Source organism: Aythya fuligula, chromosome Z (genome assembly GCF_009819795.1).
Source record: "Aythya fuligula isolate bAytFul2 chromosome Z, bAytFul2.pri, whole genome shotgun sequence".
NCBI classification, from domain to species: Eukaryota; Metazoa; Chordata; class Aves; order Anseriformes; family Anatidae; genus Aythya; species Aythya fuligula.
In genome coordinates, this window is record NC_045593.1 from 14,167,363 (window position 1) to 14,182,780 (window position 15,418).

General features: G+C 36.5%; 1 protein-coding gene across 1 annotated transcript in view; it reads right to left on the reverse strand.

Moving 5' to 3' along the window:
• FYB1 (FYN binding protein 1) overlaps positions 1-15,418 on the reverse strand; it is a 48,852-nt gene that overhangs the window by 25,827 nt on the left and 7,607 nt on the right. The gene's annotated exons all lie outside the window — the stretch shown is intronic.

A 15,418-nucleotide genomic window follows, 5' to 3' on the forward strand; every position in this document is an offset into this window, starting at 1 on the left:
TCCAGACTTTATCAGCTATAATCTCTTAATGCTTCAAACTCCCTGATAAAGATGAATAGCACTGACAATCTAAGCATTTGTTTGCAGCAGAATTATTTCAAGCAGATTCTAACCAAGGAATGAAGGCAGAAATAAAAGGCTATTATGTTTTCATAAAAGCCATGTTAACTGGTATTAATTTTACTCTCAAATTTTTGTGTTTTAGTAGTGAATCCCAAATCAGCTTATCCATGGATATATTTGTGGTGCCATAATACAGTGTTGCACATGTGCACAAAAATCGCATGCATGATAGCATGCATGCATTATATCATCATACAGTATTACTTGATTGTGATTATGTTATAGGACTAAACCAAAAATTCTGCCCAAGTCCCTGTGCATAATACTTCTCTCATCTATTGTCTCTTAAAAGCCAAATCCAAATGATAGGAAACAGAGCCAGGAAAGAACAACAGATGCATTTTAGATTAAGTCCTTATTTTTAAGTATAAAGGCTGAACAACCTGTCCCTTTCTATCTATGTACATTGCTGGAATCTAGCAATAACTGAATGATCATCATGATAATGGAAACATTTTTTTCTGTCCTTTTTTTTTTTTTCTCTCTCTCTCTGTTTTTTTTTTTTTTTTTTTTTTTTTTTTTTTTTTTTTTTCCCCAACTATAGAACTGATTCTTGCCTGCCTTTAGAGGTGTAATTACCTTCACTTACACTAACTGAGACTTCTGTGGGTGTAAAATGTTTTAATTCTAATACTGAAAATAATGGGCTGAGTTAGATAGGAAGGCAACATTCAGTATGAAAAGGCTGTTATAATCAGGCTCACAGAGACACAGCTATCATGATGTTTCAGTAGTATTTTGTTTCTTGTTTTAACTGAGCATTTCATTTTGATCCCAGTTCCTGCTTCTTGTGTCTTGTAGGCTTGCTGCTCTGAGTGCTTGGGAATGCTGGTAGTGGAACTGAAGTCAGCTCTGGACACTCAGTATGAGAAAATAAATCGAAACTACATTTTGGCTTCACATGTAACCGAAGGACTCTCACCACCAGAAACAGTGTGACAGACCGTCACTGCAAGGTAGCTTTCACCACTACCGGTTCAGTTTCCAAATAGCCTCTTCTCTTTTCTTGGGTCTCATTTTTTTTTTTAACATGCTGTTTGGCACTGAAGAAACAGGTGGAGAAACTGAACTTTTTAACAAAGAACTGAAAGAATTGGTGAAAAGAAAGGAGTTCCTCAAAACCTGTGCAGCTGTAAAGTAGCTAAGAGAAACCTGCCATACAAACTGTTCATAGAGTAACAGATATTTCTGCTAATTGTGATACTAACTTTCTTTAATCATCCTTAGAGCTTTAGCACTCACACCAGAACTGTGCACAAAACATTGTAAGCAGTTCTCCTGTGTGCCTGAGGAGCCTTCACAAACAACTTCTATACATGTAGTCCCCAGAGGTCACCTGCGTTCCTGCGGAGTGTTTGTTCATTGGGAAGTTCAGGACACTGAATTTGTTTTGATGTAAAATTTGCAACTTTGACTCTTGCTATTCCCGGCTTGTGAGAAATACTGATACACTTTCAGTAGCTAACACCACATCTAGAGAAAGAACCCACAGTCACTTCATGTCCAGATAATCTATATTCAAGAAACTCAGAAAAAAGCAACCCGAATATAACGGTTCTCAGTAACTTCCACACTTTTCCTGTGTTAACTCAAAGAGAAACTAGGCAAACAGGAAAACAGGGCAAACAAAGAAACAAACAAACCCAGCCACTTGGAACAGATAAACTCTATGTAGACATATAGAAGTTTCAAGGCAGAATTAAAAACAAACACAACACATCCATTCTCACCTTGTTAAAAATATTCTGTGACTGTTCTGAAACAATGCCTTACTCAGTTTTGAGGTACCAATACCAGAAATGAGTAGCAGACCCTGGAGGGAAATTCTAGCAGTGCCTAGAGTCCCTACCATGCATGCAACATGCAGCACAGAGGTGGGACAGAAATCTAATGGGAATCTGTATTTCAGCAAGGACCAGTTTTTCCCAGTCCTTTTCAGATTCATAAGATAAATGGTACTCATGTACAATGATGATATAGGCTCCAGTGCTGACAAAGCTGAACTGACATGTCTTTATTTATTGTCTCCCTATATACCAGGATGTCTCATTTCCTGGATGAGAGATTGGCACACAGATGAAGAACAGTATCTAATTATCAAACTGACCAGAACAGAAACAGTCAAACAACAACAAAACACATGTTTAATCACTCACATCTGCAGTTCAACACCTATTGGTTGAAGGCATAAATTGCTGATAAAGTCTGTATTACAATAGTATGTGATTCTTTGGCACTAAGTTATTAATTGGCAACAATGAGAAATAATAGTTCTGATCATCACCCATGCAGTAGGAAGTTATCCCAGTTTGGCAAGTGATGACCTGGCTTCAGCTGTTCATATTTTTTTCACACCTTGGCTAGAGTGTAACAGTAATGCATACCTGTTCCCAAAGTCATTAATGCTTAAGAAATTCCAGTTAGCTGAGAACAGTTAGCTGAAGTATTTCCTCAGCAATGCAATCTCTTTCAAATGCATTAGCCCGGCCTCCATTTTCTTCACAGAATCACAGACTGGCTGAGGTTGGAAGGGACTCAGCAGGGAAACCTAAGGCAGGTTGCCCAGAATAATGTCCAGGTAGCTTTTGTAACCTTAACTGCAAGGACTTAACTCTGAATTATACTGAAGGAATCAGGCTGTAGTATCGAGCCCATTTATTGCCTCAATCCAGAGATTTCTAGCTGAAACAAAACTGAAACTACATGTACACTACAATAACTTCAATTTCAAGTTCACTCTCATCGCACCTACTTCACCATAAACATAGTCATATATATACTAAAGAAAATGCCTTTCCTAGCAAGGCAAAATTCTCTTTTTCCTCAACAGGGGAAAAAAAATAGTATTTTTTTTCCACTTCATATCCTAACAAACAGACCATCTTTCTCTTTCTCTAGTCTAGAATACATCCTTTGTAAAGACTTTGTTCCCCTTGATGCCTGATGCAGTGAGCTGCTGACGAGGTGTCACCCTCCTCTGGCTTTATTAATTTAAAGAAAACATGACAATATCAGCTACTGCAAGGAGACTCCACGCATTCTGCAAGAAAAATGCGTGGAATTTTACACCACTCAAATTAATGTTTTTTTTTTTTTTTTTCTTAAATGAAAAAGGACTTTGGGATTTTTCAAGCAGTTATACTGCTGGTCAAAAGTTTTGCATTTTGAATGAAACATTTATTTTATAAAACAAAATACTTTTAATCTATTTTTCAAGTGCAATATTGTTTTTCAATTTTACTGCAAAACACGTCACCATTTCTACATGCAAGATCTGGGAAGCTTTCTGGGTCTTACAGAGAATTTACTAAGAACCTGCAACAACATTTGCAGCAGCTGATCACCCACTTCCTACTTTATTCATAATCTGCAGAGAGCTGTTCTTTGCTCTGCTTCCCTAACTTGCATATTCATTTAGATACAAGCCATTGTTTCAGGTTTCAAAATTATGCTGCTTTGGAGCTGCTCAGAGTAAACAGGTACACTTGCAACATTACTGAACTCAGTGTTTTTGATGTGCTGTTGTCAGTGTCAGATATGATCTAACAGTGGAGACACTAAGATTACTGGAGACACTGCTCACGCCCTGAAAATGAGGACCACAGAACAGTTTTGGTTATTGTCCTCCCTGAGTCCAGGTCCATCTTAAATGAATGCCTGGGTACAATTGTTTCTTCCTTTTTTTTTTTTTTTTTTTTTTTTTTTTTTTTTTGTTCTCCTCAGCTCCCCTGACTCTCTTCCCACCAGATGGTGAGGGTGCTTTTTCAGCTTTATACAATGGAAATCACCTCCACAAAAGGGGAATTCTGGAGGAAGGGAAAAGGGAAAAATGGATACCTAGCACTGATCTCCATCTATTTTAAGATAACTTTGCTGATACTTGCTCATACATCATGAACAACATGATCAGAACAGAATTTGTCCATTTTTTTCAAGGAGAACATCTCATTGATCTCAATTGGTAAATTGTGTTTCCAGAGCAGATGCACAGACTACTTCAAGTTTTCAAGTTTTTTTTTTTGTTGTTTTGTTTTGTTTTTTTTTTTTTTTTCAGATAATACAATACCTATTCTAATATTCTCAAAATGACAGAGACTTACTAAATCTCAGACCACATACCTGGTAGATGATATATCCCATTCTATATGAGCATGTAGAGACAAACAGGTGAAATATAAACAACACCAGAAAAATCTACATTTAAAGTTGATATTTGAACAGGTGTTAAACATTAATGCTGTCTTACAAAAGAAAACCTTCAGGCTTCACTTGAAGCACTATGCTACATAAAAGCTTGGAGGACTGAGCCTTCTGGAGACTAAATATGAGGTTAGATATTCAGAATGCTTTTTCTGGGCAGAGCTGACTGGCATAAGGAAAGTGATTTCAAACAACCGATGTGTAATCTTATGCAGAAGCATATCCTTATCTAAAGGGGAACCAAAGTTGATTCTCCTTTGAACTGTAGGTTAAACTTTTTGCTGCTTGATGAAAAATCTTTCATGGTTACTTTTAAACTCTTCATATGATTTTAATGAGAAATATTTACAAACCTGAGCCAGTTATTTTTATATCATATAGATGGCATTTCTTATGCAGGAAAAAAATAAAATCAAAAACTATGAGAAGTATTCAGAGATGAAGGACATAAAATAGCAATAGTATAAAATAAATCTTCAGTAAGCCACTCATATTTGAAATACTTGGATGCAAAGGCAAGTAAAAGAAAATGTGCTAGAAAAAAAATTTTACTTAAAATATAACTACTTATTTTCCAAATAAACAACTGATGAAGGGGTTAACAATTTCATCAACCCATTGTTCAATGTGAAAATGATTACATCATATATAGTATTCAGTTCTATTTAAAAATTAGTCACAGGAATATAAACACCAATTGTCTATGTAATGAATCAGTTGCATAAAAAATTCCCATGCTACAAAACCTCACATTCAAAGACAGGGATTTTTGCACGTTTTCCCTTCAAGATCTGCAAACAAGGAATATTATCATTTCAAATGCATACATTTCAGGAAGGTTGAGTTTTGGGTGGAAATTAATGACATCAAAAATGTTCTTTAATAAAATGAATCCTTTAGGATACAAATTGTTGGAATATCACTTACAAAGCTTCCTAACATCTTTACTATGAAATGCTTCTATTTTTGTTTATCTTTATCAGTACTGAATTATTACTTTAGAATTCAATAATTATTATCAAAGTATTTGAGAATGACTAGCTGATTCCTACAATTAAATATTTGGATGACTACATAAACTTTAAATTAATATGATTTTCAGAATCCAGATATAAAAAACGTGATGAAAATTATCTTTCAAAAATGTAAGATACCGGAGATATCTCAAATTGGAGATGGAAGATTTGAAGCATGAGAAGTAACCATCTTTCAAAATATGAGCTATGTATGTTTGTAAGCCTGTATCACTCAAGAAAAGATCTCATGCCAATTTTAATGAAAGGCTGTATATAATTTTGCATTAAATGTAGACAGTCACATTCTCCATTAACACCAGTGACAGGACCCGCGGGAACGGGGTTAAGCTGAGGCAGAGAAAATTTAGGCTTGACATCAGGAGGGGGTTCTTCACAGAGAGGGTGGTTGCACACTGGAACAGGCTCCCCAGGGAAGTGGTCACTGCACCGAGCCTGTCTGAATTTAAGAAGAGATTGGACTGTGCACTTAGTCACATGGTCTGAATTTTTGGGTAGACCTGTGCGGTGTCAAGAGTTGGACTTGATGATCCTTAAGGGTCCCTTCCAACTCAGGATATTCTATGATTCTATGATTCAATGATTCTTCATCTGATTAAATGCTAAAGGATCTTTTTCTGAAAATTTGAGAAGAAAAAAAGTTCATGTTGTTTTTTAAAGTCAAAGTAGATTTGCAAAAGTATATCATAAAAATGTAAAATCTGAGTCTTCTGTTTGACTTGTTTTTAATACAAAACTATTAAATTTCTTTTTCCTTTCTTTTCTCTTTTCTCTGTGATCTTGAGAGAATATTTAATAAAAAGAAAATGCTTGGCAGTAAAAATTGATAGTCTTAGTAAAAAGTTTTCTGTGTGCCTTTAGAAGGACAAATATGAAACAATAAAAAGAAAGCTTTGTATTTTGTTTACATAACAACATTTTGGTGGGGGCTACAGGTATAGCCTCTCTAAGAAGAGTCTAGGAGCTATCCTGTGTCAAAGACAACCTATTCCAGCCAACTCAAAAAGGAATCCACCACTGGCCAAAATTGAGTCCATCAGCAATACTTGTGTAACCTCTATGATAACATATTTAGGAAAGGGTAAAAAAATATTGTGTAGCAGCAGTGAGAGAGAGGATGAAGAAAAATGTGAGAGAAACAGCTCATCTGACACCAATGTCTATGAAAAAAGAGGGGAGAAGGTCCTCTTGCAGCCCATATGGAGAAGACCATGGTGGAGCAGTCTGTTCTCCTACAGTCCATGGAACACTACGTTGGAACAAGTATCTATGTTGTGGCCCATGGAGAGCCCCTGAAGGAGCCGGAGCTGCAGCTGGAGCTGTAGCCCATGGAGAGGAGCCCACACAGGAGCAGGGGGTCTGGGGGGAGCTGCCACCCACCTGTGGGAGCGGCACTGCTGGAGCAGTTTGCTCCTGGGGCATGGATGGACCCCGTGGTACAGAGCCGTGTGGGAGCAGTGCTTGGAGAGCTGCTGCCTGTGGGCAGCCCCCACAGGCTCAGTTCGGGAAGGATGGCATCCCTTGGGAGGGACCCCACGGGGAGCAGGGGCAGAGAGGGACCGTGAGGGAGTGGTGGAAACAAAGCATCAGGGACTGACTGCAGTTTTGATTCCCCATTTCCCATTCCCAATCCCCCTGCACTGTCCAGGGTGGAGAGGAGGTAGGAGAGTCAGGAATGAAGTTGAGCCTGGAAAGAAAGTTGGTTGGAAAAGGTTTTTAGCTTTTTTTTTTTTTTTTTTTTTTTTTTTTTTTTTTTTTTTTCTTACTATCCTACACTATTTTTAATTGGCAGTAAATTCAATTAATCTTCCTCATGCTGAATCTGTTTTGCTTGTGACAGTAACTGGTGAGCAATCTAATTGCTATTATCTTAGTCCATAAACTCTTCCGTCTCATTTTCTCCCCTTGTTCTGCTGAGGTTGAGAGAGCATCTGGGTGGGCACCTGGCAGCTAGCCGAGGTTAATCCATTGCTGGATTAATATATAATGATGGACATTTTCAAATGAAGCTATAGAATCGCTATTAGTCAGATATAGTCCCCTATGCCAGACATCAGTTTGTGAAGCCTCCAACCTGGCAATATCTGAGAGAAAGTAGGAGATCTATGTGCTTTTCTGCGACACTGATATTCTGGAGTATACCATTTGGCAGAACTGGACTGCAGAATCTATCACTCACCTTAAACATTAACAGCTGCTTTCATCTTAAGCAGCTGCTTGAAGTAACAGGTGCTTCTTGTCTGCGTGGCCTTACATTGGGCTTGGACTAAGATTCAGTTCATCCTGTTCAGTTCATCATCCTATCAGTGACTTCACCATTGGGGGAATTTAGAAGTGTGGTAGACAGGCAAGATGGAACAAATTATTGCTCAGAAGAATAACTGTAGACATTACCAAAAACTTTTTCACATGTACACAAAAAAACTACTCAATTCCTGTTCCTTACAGAGACCAAATTTTAGCCAAAGTTAAACGCTATTTCCTAATTAAGATATTTCTCATGGAAGGGGAAAAAAAAAGACACACACTACACTTTTTTTTTTCTTTTTTTTTTCTTTTTTTTTTTTCATATGTAGAAGGATACTTAGATAATCCAAAACACTTTTAAAACTGGGTATTTAATAAAATCCATATCAACCGCTGTTAAGTACTCTCACAACAGCATGTAGCTTGCTAACTGCTTTATGGCTGATATATATATATATATATATATATATATATTTTATAATAAAAGCTTGTAGAAAAGCATATTTGACCCCAATTCTCCCTCTGAGTGCTACAACCAATATTCCAAAAAAAAAAAAAAAAAAAAAGAAAAGAGAAATAATACTAATCAGCCCGGTGCCATGTACAACCAAATATTTCTCTACGATGGAACTAGGAAACGTATTCTGTGCTTTTGAGAAAGTTGTTCTGAAAAACTTAACTCAAAGCTCAGAAGTGGTCAGTGGCGCAGAAAATCAAACTTTTATGATAAAGTTAAGTTATGATTAAGTTGTGCACTGTGACTTACATAATATGATCAAATGATGAAGGTTCGTAGAAAACATTTCTTCATGTCAACCAAAACAGGTCTAGAATGGATACAGGATAGAATGGAACATACTACATATGCTTACATCTGCAAATGTCCAGGGAAATAATAAAACAATACAGTGAAATTAAGACTTTCCAGCCCAAAGACAAACTTCAGAACATGTCAGAGTTCAAAGATATGAGAAGTATATGCCAAATGTTCTTGTAAATGGAATACAAAACAGTTGTTTAGGTCTAGCTAGATGTGAGAACTTTACGCTTCAAAACACATTTTCCAATAATTGTTTCAGAGACATGTCCAAAGCTTCATGATCACATGCATATTTTTGTATATCTGGGAAAAAAAAAAGTCTCTATTTCCAGTTTTACCATAAAGCTGCCTATGAATTAATGTGATATTTTAGATACACTTAATTGTTACTATTAGTTGTAAAGTAGATTTTGAGCAAAATACATACCAACTTAATAAGTGAGGGAACTTCCAGCCAGTTCATATCATTCTATCACTTAAAATTGTTAACATATTTTATATTCTCATGCTTTTCTGGGATACAGCCATGTTTCAGAATACTCCTGACTTTGTTACAGCATAGTAACTTGTCTACCATTACCTACATAATGCAACCAAATGATGAAGGTTCATCAAAAGTGTTTTCTCATGTGAACCAAATAGGTCTAGGAAACAAAAAGATTTCAAAACTGAAAAAAAAAAAAAAAAAACATAACTTAAAGAGAATTGCTTAGTTCCATTGGTTTTACTGTTTTTCTGCCTATCAGTTTCCATTTTCTTTGACACTTTCTATGATAAAAGACATTCTATCTGTCTTTTTCTTGTTTCCTTAGCAGTTGTCCTTTATAAGTGGTATTCTGAATACTCTTTCATAAAGACTCTTTTTTTCTGTATGTGGTATAATCCTAAAGGCATTGTGTTGAGCTCACCCAGCACTGACCCTGTTTGAGGGTGGACACTGGATTCTAATTCATCACAATGCATCATTTAGTTTCATTCAGTCCTTAGCAATTTCCACACCAATTCAGAGTATATATTAGGTATATACTTTGATTCAAAACAGAAATGACTTAAAACCAATTTGAATCATACTGTTAACGTGTATTTGGAATTGTTATTAAGTGATCATTACGTTTCCTCAACAGAATCAATAGCTGCATTGGTTTATCCTCAGAATCTTAAATTATGCATCTTAGATACTGAAGTCTCAGCTCAGGAATAATTATAGATTATAACTGATTCTATAAGATTTAGCACAGTTAACTGCAGAAATGACTCCAGAATGCATACATAAACTTTAAGTGCATACATGAGAAAAACATAATTATATGCTTGTCATTCATACTATGATATATACTGTCTATATCTTACTGTTAATTTACCACAGTCTAATCATATGAAAGGTAATGAGTATACCACATAAAGTGTCACAAACAAAAAGTGAGACATTTAGGTGAAGATCCATGATCTATGAACTTCAAAAATTGATTCTTCTGTTTCTTGGCCATTTAATATATTTCAGTTAAATGCTGCTGAAAGAATTCTTTGCATTTACAGAGACAGCAAGAGAAAATGTCCTTAGAGGAAAGCTGGAGTGTTTTTAACTTAGTTTCCACTATAAACTATATGCAACTAGTAGTCCAAATTTTGTAGATTTTTTTTTTTTTAATTATTATTATTTTTTATTCCAAGCAGATCTAGCAAAGTTACATTAATGGCAGACCTGTATGATCATAATTTCAAGTTCACTTCCATAGTTTTCAGGTAAATCTATGATGGATCAATAACAGTAGACGTTAACAATATGAAATCTAAGAAAAGACTAGGGAAAAGGTCTTGAAGGTCTTAACATCCTGTGTATATTCTTACGTTAGTAAATATTTTTGGTATAGTTCAGAATTCAACATTTTAACTAGGTATATCAAAACCCAGACATTAACTTGCACATAATTATCATGAGATTCTGATCTTTTGACACTTCCCTGAGTTGTACAAGGTGTTATGACATGCTATAATTCCCATGTGCAAACAGAGGCATCACATCATTACACGTCACTACTACTACTCCATCCAAAGCTGCATTGTTTGATATCACCTAGTTTTAGTACCATCTGAACAGATTATTTATCTCAAATTACAATTCATTTTATCCCCATACACCTTATGACTGAGCTGTTGTGTAACTTTATCCAATCTAGCACTGAAGTAAAGGAAGAAAAACCTCCATTGACCATTTAAGTACTGATTCTACTGTAAACAGCAGTGACATCCTGTGATAAAAAAATCCCCTATTCTTTATAACATTGGAAGTTTTTTTTTTTTTTTTTTCATCTTGCCATAAAATAAGGGCAACAATTGGTTGGTTATAAGGGGCTTTGCAAAAACAGTTAAACGCTAACTGTCTGCGGAAGCAGTGCTTGTTCGTTAATTACTTTGCCAACAGTGCTGTGCTATTTTTGTTGTACTTCACACTTCCAATTTTAATTCCTCTATTCTCTTTTGATGTCTTATCCAACTCAAATAGCCATGTCACCATCAGGGTACACAACATATATTGGGACAGAACCTCAAAAGGGATTGCAGCCACTACTACAACCTAAACCATAAACTGTGAGAATTGTTTTGCATGTATTCTTTCCTCCTTGATTCAGTACACTTTCCTTTCCTTTCTCCCACCATGGCTTGAAATCTCCTTAGAAGAATTCAGAGCACTGGGGACACTGAGCCTTCAACGGACTTTGTGTGGCTGGCCATCTGTACCCACACAAGTACACTGAAGTCAGCCCAGGTGCAGTTCTGTGAAAGCAATAGTGTGGTTGTGGCCTCACATGGAAAGGTGTCAGCAAAATTACTTTCTCTCTTTTTTCTTTTTTTATTTTTTAATTATATTTTTTTTTCCCTAACAAAGCCCTGTTTGAACTTTGGGTATTGGTTATTAATGTTATCATTAGTATTATCTTCTGAATCTAGAAAGCACATGCAGCCCACTGATTTCAAGTTGATGTAAGTATTATCTACTCTCAGGAGAATAGCTTTAGAGGGACATCACATAAGAATTCAGAATCATAGAACCACAGAATATTCCAAGTTAGAAGGGACTCACAGGGTCATTGAATCCAACTCCTGGCTCCACACAGGATCACCCAAAACCCAAACCATATGTCTGAGAGCATTGTCCAAACACTTCTTGAACTTCAGCAGCTCGGTGCTGTGCCCACTGCCCTAGGGAGCCTGTCCCAGTGCCCGACCACCCTTTGGGTGCAGAACCTTTCCCTAACATGAAGCCTGACCCTTCCCGGTCCCAGCTCCATGCCGTTCCCTCGTGTCCTGTTGCTGTTCTCATAGGAAAGGTAACATTTAACATGATGCCATGTATTCAGAGGCTGAGGCAGGAATTCATTAACACCTGTCTTCACTGGAATACAGCAACAAACTGATAGTCAACATTTCCTCAGCAACACACTTGTATCTTCAGGGGTGTTATCAGGAAAAGTTTCCCAGGATGAGATAAACATTTCTAATCAAAAACAAAGCAAACCTTAGTATTTACACAGGACAGTTTAAATCTTCCCTTACACAAGAATAAGGCTGCTGCATTAGTGAGCACTTCAGCCTGTAGTACCTAAGGTTTTTCCAGCATCAAACTCTGTGTTCCAGTCAGGCAATGCAAGGTTTCCTGCACCACAGACACATGTCCCTAACACAATTATATCAACTGCCATGTGTGAAGATCTTCTCTTCACAAAGGACACCACAAAGCTTAATTTTGACCCTAGTACAGAACAAACAAAACAAAACAAAACCACCACCACAACAACCAAAAGATCCATCATCCCATGTTGTTGGATGAGAAAACCTTCTCCATTTGCTTGTTCTTTGTACTCAGGCCCTGAATCACAGCAGAAAATAAAGCAACTACAGCAAGCTGCTGTTTATCAGGACAAAGTAATGAGCAGGAAGAATTTGTGCTGTGGGGGTGTCATCTCCCTGGCATGACTTTCACTCTTGAAATGACAGTTAAAGAAAAAAAAAAAAAGAAAAGAAAAGAAAAGAAAAGAAAAGAAAAGAAAAGAAAAGAAAAGAAAAGAAAAGAAAAGAAAAGAAAAGAAAAGAAAAGAAAAGAAAAGAAAAGAAAAGAAAAGAAAAGAAAAGAAAAGAAAAGAAAAGAAAAGAAAAGAAAAGAAAAGAAAGATAGAAAGCCATTCAGTTTAACTGCCTTTCCAAAGCAGGTATGTGTTGTCATTCGAGTTTAATGTTCCAAGAAACCCAGCAGTGTTGAATAACCTTGTCGAGTTGAAAACATGGATGTTCAGATTTAGGCTAGAACATATGGTCTTGCCACCAAAACTGTTCTACATAAAGTTTTGGCCACAAAGAAACAAGCTTCATTACTTAAAGCCAAGCATAACATCCAGGTCTATATACCAACTCTTCAGGGAAAAGCTAACGCTCAACTCCAGTATGAACAGCTTCATATTGAAGTGGTTTCGAAATCTTTCATTCTTGCCCTGACTCAGAGTGTGAAGTAGAGAAGACCATTGCTGACCACTCAGTTCTGTTTAGTTGCATGTGTATTATGTTGGGTGTGTATCTTTTAACATATTTGGAGAACAAGCTGTGCCACCATGTTGGGTAGCTCCATGTTTTGTCCCTCTCCCCATTGCAACTCACCCAGGCTGGTGGCTGTCCTAGTACTGGTAAGTGGCAACTGGAGATTCTCCTTTCAACAGAAATGCTGGTATTAACCTTATAGCCCTGTTCACACAGCAAGTTCATTTTGAATGTGTGGAATAAATATTTATAACCTTCAATTTTAAAAAGAGAGTGAAAAATATATTGTGACTACACCTGCATGGGCAGCAGAAAATTATTATTATTATTAATAATAATAATAGTTGAACAATAAGATAAAAAGATAATTCCTCCATTAATTACTTAAAATAAAATTAACAAATATCTTTTGAAATAATTGCGCTTTTGAGCGGTTCAGCCCTGGACAGTTTCTCAATGTTCTAATTAGCAAAGCTCATATTGCTTTTGTTTAATCAAAACATTTGCTGTTGTACTTTGCTGAAAATGCTGTCTTTCCATTTTGAACCTTTTCCGGGCACTAGAGTAAGGACAGTCATGAACAGTGCTTTGTGAAGAAGGGATGACTACTCAATTTGTTATAAATTGGCATGCCTCTTTTAAAAGAGAGAAACAAATTTATGCCATTCAAGGATCTGGCCCTGTTGATACATTTGTGAGAACAATTCCTTATATGTAGAGAGAGAGAGGAAAAATGGAATATAAACCTGACAAGACAGTACATTTTATGTTATTGATATGCTCCTCATTTCTGAGTAGGAGAAAATAGTAATAGAGTATGTAGTTCCACTCACACTCTGCTTTTGGCGTGACATTTTGTCTTCACAGAAACTCAGCTCTGAGCCTTTTCATCCGGTCATAACACCTTGTAACGTCTTTTGTCTCAGGAAGCCTACTCTTATGTGCATTACAAAACTGCTGAAACACAAGCAGTGCTGCATTCTAAGTACAGAAGACACAAGGACAAATTTTTTATCAAGTAAACTACATAACTGTACCTGATGCAATGCACATGCACAGGGTGGAGTATTGTAGAGCATCTATTCTCAGCTCTATCAGGCATCTAACTTAAATGCCTTGAAACACATCATTGGGCTTCTCCCTTTCCCACTCACTATATTGGAAATTTGAGTTTGATCAGTTTAATTAATCTAAGAGAGATGCTTAAGGCAGACTAACATAGGTACCGTGAAATGCTATCAGAAACTATCACTATCAGAAACTACTTAGCTGTGTGTGATACATGACACAAATTGTTTCAGGACCTAACTAGTTAAATGTCTTGAGCCAAAAAAATATATATGTGAGGACTGGATATACACTTTGTTTCCTAATCTCTGTGCAGGTAACAGTGTACTAAGAAAAACCCAGAAATAAATGAATAATAATAAAAATGTAACAGAAAAATACATTGCTTCTCCCAAAACCATTGCATTCACCTGGACCCATACACCTTAAACCTTTGATTGTAAAATACGATCAGTTTCCTATGCAATCATAGTTCTCAGTGCCTGGCATTATAAGAAAAAACAGAAAGCTTCCTTCATGTATCCTAAAAATTGTAATAGAAACATGACAATTGGCATTGCCCTACTCCAGCTGGAGGTAACAGTAGCTGATTTTAGCTTTTTAAAATTATCAAACAGTGCCTAAAATGTGCTGGGGGAAAATTGTGACCCAAATGTTTTAACAGGTAATATAAGGACACACAGAACATCTGAAAAACTCATCTCTCCTTTAAGGAGGGATTTCTGGGTCTAACTTTAGGAAACTATATTTTTATCTAATAACCTCAGATTTTCAAGGACATATTTTGAATACCTCAGAAACAGGTTATATTTGTGGCAACTTTCCTATGGGGTGAAAGGAACCTGCTGAAGTAGAACTTTTTGTGTGAGTAGAGTCACAGAAATTCTATTTATTTTTATTTTTTTTGTTCCCATCACATGCAAAACCACTTCAGGTTTTACTGAAAACCTTAATATTCATGCCTGGACTACAACCAGCAGAAAGTTGAGTGGCTTACTTCTTCATAAGGACAGTGAGGCAGAGCCTCAGGTGCTACAAACTTCCATGCAATTGAAATCACACAAATGTAACAGAAAACATGAAGTGCAGAAGATGCTTATAGAGTCTGGTTTCAGATCTGGGTATGAAATCCATGCAGCTCTACCTGGGAACCCTTCATTCTCTAATAGCATAGTGTTCTAACTTTCTGAACATACTATAAAATACAGCAGCTTATAAGGACTTGTAGTTAGTCATTGTGAAAGGCAAAAAAAAAAAGAAAAAGAAAAAAAAAAGGTGTGGTTACTACAGGTTTACTATCATTTTGATAGCCATCAGACTGTGCCCAGGAAGTTCATAAGACAACAGGACACTGAACATCAACACCTCATTTATAGGAAGTCAGGACTGAAATGTC